Source organism: Phoxinus phoxinus (genome assembly GCF_949152265.1).
Source record: "Phoxinus phoxinus genome assembly, chromosome: 25".
Lineage (NCBI taxonomy): Eukaryota > Metazoa > Chordata > Actinopteri > Cypriniformes > Leuciscidae > Phoxinus > Phoxinus phoxinus.
Genome location: NC_136900.1, coordinates 579,369 through 584,368, shown reverse-complemented (window position 1 = coordinate 584,368; position 5,000 = coordinate 579,369). Strand labels below are relative to the sequence as shown.

The window sequence follows — 5,000 nt, the reverse complement described above, 5'->3', positions numbered from 1 at the left end:
GTTTACAGTAGTTCTGTAGTGTAGTTTACAGTAGATCTGTAGTGTAGTTTACAGTAGTTCTGTAGTGTAGTTTACAGTAGTTCTGTAGTGTAGTTTACAGTAGTTCTGTAGTGTAGTTTACAGTAGTTCTGTAGTGTAGTTTACAGTAGTTCTGTAGTGTAGTTTACAGTAGTTCTGTAGTGTAGTTTACAGTAGTTCTGTAGTGTAGTTTACAGTAGATCTGTAGTGTAGTTTACCATAGTTCTGTAGTGTAGTTTACAGTAGATCTGTAGTGTAGTTTACCATAGTTCTGTAGTGTAGTTTACAGTAGTTCTGTAGTGTAGTTTACAGTAGATCTGTAGTGTAGTTTACAGTAGTTCTGTAGTGTAGTTTACAGTAGTTCTGTAGTGTAGTTTACCATAGTTCTGTAGTGTAGTTTACAGTAGTTCTGTAGTGTAGTTTACAGTAGTTCTGTAGTGTAGTTTACCATAGTTCTGTAGTGTAGTTCTACAGTAGTTCTGTAGTGTAGTTTACAGTAGTTCTGTAGTGTAGTTTACAGTAGTTCTGTAGTGTAGTTTACCATAGTTCTGTAGTGTAGTTTACAGTAGTTCTGTAGTGTAGTTTACAGTAGTTCTGTAGTGTAGTTTACCATAGTTATGTAGTGTAGTTTACGGTAGTTCTGTAGTGTAGTTTACAGTAGTTCTGTAGTGTAGTTTACCATAGTTCTGTAGTGTAGTTTACAGTAGTTCTGTAGTGTCGTTTACAGTAGATCTGTAGTGTAGTTTACGGTAGTTCTGTAGTGTAGTTTACAGTAGTTCTGTAGTGTAGTTTACAGTAGTTCTGTAGTGTAGTTTACAGTAGTTCTGTAGTGTAGTTTACAGTAGTTCTGTAGTGTAGTTTACTGTAGTTCTGTAGAGTAGTGTACAGTAGTTCTGTAGTGTAGTTTACAGTAGTTCTGTAGTGTGGTTTACAGTAGTTCTGTAGTGTAGTTTACAGTAGTTATGTAGTGTAGTTTACAGTAGTTATGTAGTGTAGTTTACAGTAGTTCTGTAGTGTAGTTTACTGTAGTTCTGTAGTGTAGTTTACTGTAGTTCTGTAGTGTAGTTTACAGTAGTTCTGTAGTGTAGTTTACAGTAGTTCTGTAGTGTAGTTAACAGTAGTTCTGTAGTGTAGTTTACTGTAGTTCTGTAGTGTAGTTTACAGTAGTTCTGTAGTGTAGTTTACAGTAGTGTAGTTTACAGTAGTTCTGTAGTGTAGTTTACAGTAGTTCTGTAGTATAGTTTACAGTAGTTCTGTAGTGTAGTTTACAGTAGTTCTGTAGTATAGTTTACAGTAGTTCTGTAGTGTAGTTTACAGTAGTTCTGTAGTGTAGTTTACAGTAGTTCTGTAGTGTAGTTTACTGTAGTTCAGTAGTGTAGTTTACAGTAGTTCTGTAGTGTGGTTTACAGTAGTTCTGTAGTGTAGTTTACAGTAGTTCTGTAGTGTGGTTTACAGTAGTTCTGTAGTGTAGTTTACAGTAGTTCTGTAGTGTGGTTTACAGTAGTTCTGTAGTGTAGTTTACAGTAGTTCTGTAGTGTAGTTTACAGTAGTTATGTAGTGTAGTTTACAGTAGTTCTGTAGTGTGGTTTACAGTAGTTATGTAGTGTAGTTTACAGTAGTTCTGTAGTGTAGTTTACAGTAGTTCTGTAGTGTAGTTTACTGTAGTTCAGTAGTGTAGTTTACAGTAGTTCTGTAGTGTAGTTTACTGTAGTTCTGTAGTGTAGTTTACAGTAGTTCTGTAGTGTAGTTTACTGTAGTTCTGTAGTGTAGTTTACAGTAGGTCTGTAGTGTAGTTTACAGTAGTTCTGTAGTGTGGTTTACAGTAGTTATGTAGTGTAGTTTACAGTAGTTCTGTAGTGTAGTTTACAGTAGTTCTGTAGTGTAGTTTACTGTAGTTCAGTAGTGTAGTTTATAGTAGTTCTGTAGTGTAGTTTACAGTAGTTTTGTAGTGTAGTTTACAGTAGTTTTGTAGTGTAGTTTACAGTAGTTCTGTAGTGTAGTTTACAGTAGTTCTGTAGTGTAGTTTACTGTAGTTCTGTAGTGTAGTTTACAGTAGTTATGTAGTGTAGTTTACTGTAGTTCTGTAGTGTAGTTTACAGTAGTGTAGTTTACAGTAGTTCTGTAGTGTAGTTTACAGTAGGTCTGTAGTGTAGTTTACAGTAGTTCTGTAGTGTGGTTTACAGTAGTTATGTAGTGTAGTTTACAGTAGTTCTGTAGTGTAGTTTACAGTAGTTCTGTAGTGTAGTTTACTGTAGTTCAGTAGTGTAGTTTATAGTAGTTCTGTAGTGTAGTTTACAGTAGTTTTGTAGTGTAGTTTACAGTAGTTTTGTAGTGTAGTTTACAGTAGTTCTGTAGTGTAGTTTACAGTAGTTCTGTAGTGTAGTTTACTGTAGTTCTGTAGTGTAGTTTACAGTAGTTATGTAGTGTAGTTTACAGTAGTTCTGTAGTGTAGTTTACAGTAGTGTAGTTTACAGTAGTTCTGTAGTGTAGTTTACAGTAGTTCTGTAGTGTAGTTTACAGTAGTTCTGTAGTGTGGTTTACAGTAGTTCTGTAGTGTAGTTTACTGTAGTTCTGTAGTGTAGTTTACAGTAGTTCTGTAGTGTAGTTTACTGTAGTTCTGTAGTGTAGTTTACAGTAGTTCTGTAGTGTAGTTTACAGTAGTTCTGTAGTGTAGTTTACAGTAGTTCTGTAGTGTGGTTTACAGTAGTTCTGTAGTGTAGTTTACTGTAGTTCTGTAGTGTAGTTTACAGTAGTTCTGTAGTGTAGTTTACTGTAGTTCTGTAGTGTAGTTTACTGTAGTTCTGTAGTGTAGTTTACAGTAGTTCTGTAGTGTAGTTTACAGTAGTTCTGTAGTGTAGTTTACAGTAGTTCTGTAGTGTAGTTTACTGTAGTTCTGTAGTGTAGTTTACAGTAGTTCTGTAGTGTAGTTTACTGTAGTTCTGTAGTGTAGTTTACAGTAGTTCTGTAGTGTAGTTTACTGTAGTTCTGTAGTGTAGTTTACTGTAGTTCTGTAGTGTAGTTTACAGTAGTTCTGTAGTGTAGTTTACTGTAGTTCTGTAGTGTAGTTTACTGTAGTTCTGTAGTGTAGTTTACAGTAGTTCTGTAGTGTAGTTTACTGTAGTTCTGTAGTGTTGTTTACAGTAGTTCTGTAGTGTAGTTTACTGTAGTTCTGTAGTGTAGTTTACAGTAGTTCTGTAGTGTAGTTTACTGTAGTTCTGTAGTGTAGTTTACTGTAGTTCTGTAGTGTAGTTTACAGTAGTTCTGTAGTGTAGTTTCTGTAGTGTAGTTTACAGTAGTTCTGTAGTGTAGTTTACAGTAGTTCTGTAGTGTAGTTTACAGTAGTTCTGTAGTGTAGTTTACAGTAGTTCTGTAGTGTAGTTTACTGTAGTTCTGTAGTGTAGTTTACAGTAGTTCTGTAGTGTAGTTTACTGTAGTTCTGTAGTGTAGTTTACTGTAGTTCTGTAGTGTAGTTTACAGTAGTTCTGTAGTGTAGTTTACAGTAGTTCTGTAGTGTAGTTTACAGTAGTTCTGTAGTGTAGTTTACAGTAGTTCTGTAGTGTAGTTTACAGTAGTTCTGTAGTGTAGTTTACAGTAGTTCTGTAGTGTAGTTTACAGTTGTTCTGTAGTGTAGTTTACAGTTGTTCTGTAGTGTAGTTTACAGTTGTTCTGTAGTGTAGTTTACAGTAGTTCTGTAGTGTAGTTTACTGTAGTTCTGTAGAGTAGTGTACAGTAGTTCTGTAGTGTAGTTTACAGTAGTTCTGTAGTGTAGTTTACAGTAGTTCTGTAGTGTAGTTAACAGTAGTTCTGTAGTGTAGTTTACAGTAGTTCTGTAGTGTAGTTTACAGTAGTTATGTAGTGTGGTTTACAGTAGTTCTGTAGTGTAGTTTACTGTAGTTCTGTAGTGTGGTTTACAGTAGTTCTGTAGTGTAGTTTACAGTAGTTCTGTAGTGTGGTTTACAGTAGTTCTGTAGTGTAGTTTACAGTAGTTCTGTAGTGTAGTTTACAGTAGATCTGTAGTGTAGTTTACAGTAGTTCTGTAGTGTAGTTTACAGTAGTTCTGTAGTGTAGTTTACAGTAGATCTGTAGTGTAGTTTACAGTAGATCTGTAGTGTAGTTTACAGTAGTTCTGTAGTGTGGTTTACAGTAGTTCTGTAGTGTAGTTTACAGTAGTTCTGTAGTGTAGTTTACTGTAGTTCTGTAGTGTAGTTTACAGTAGTTCTGTAGTGTGGTTTACAGTAGTTCTGTAGTGTAGTTTACAGTAGTTCTGTAGTGTGGTTTACAGTAGTTCTGTAGAGTAGTGTACAGTAGTTCTGTAGTGTAGTTTACAGTAGTTCTGTAGTGTAGTTTACAGTAGTTCTGTAGTGTAGTTAACAGTAGTTCTGTAGTGTAGTTAACAGTAGTTCTGTAGTGTAGTTTACAGTAGTTCTGTAGTGTAGTTTACAGTAGTTATGTAGTGTGGTTTACAGTAGTTCTGTAGTGTAGTTTACTGTAGTTCTGTAGTGTGGTTTACAGTAGTTCTGTAGTGTAGTTTACAGTAGTTCTGTAGTGTGGTTTACAGTAGTTCTGTAGTGTAGTTTACAGTAGTTCTGTAGTGTAGTTTACAGTAGATCTGTAGTGTAGTTTACAGTAGTTCTGTAGTGTAGTTTACAGTAGTTCTGTAGTGTAGTTTACAGTAGATCTGTAGTGTAGTTTACAGTAGATCTGTAGTGTAGTTTACAGTAGTTCTGTAGTGTGGTTTACAGTAGTTCTGTAGTGTAGTTTACAGTAGTTCTGTAGTGTAGTTTACTGTAGTTCTGTAGTGTAGTTTACAGTAGTTCTGTAGTGTGGTTTACAGTAGTTATGTAGTGTGGTTTACAGTAGTTCTGTAGTGTAGTTTACTGTAGTTCTGTAGTGTAGTTAACAGTAGTTCTGTAGTGTGGTTTACAGTAGTTCTGTAGTGTAGTTTACAGTAGTTCTGTAGTGTGGTTTACAGTAGTTCTGTA

The 5,000-nt window shown here is 35.0% G+C and overlaps 1 protein-coding gene across 1 annotated transcript in view; it reads left to right on the top strand.

Moving 5' to 3' along the window:
• ptprbl (protein tyrosine phosphatase receptor type B, like) overlaps positions 1-5,000 on the top strand; it is a 68,531-nt gene that overhangs the window by 47,184 nt on the left and 16,347 nt on the right. The window lies entirely within an intron of this gene.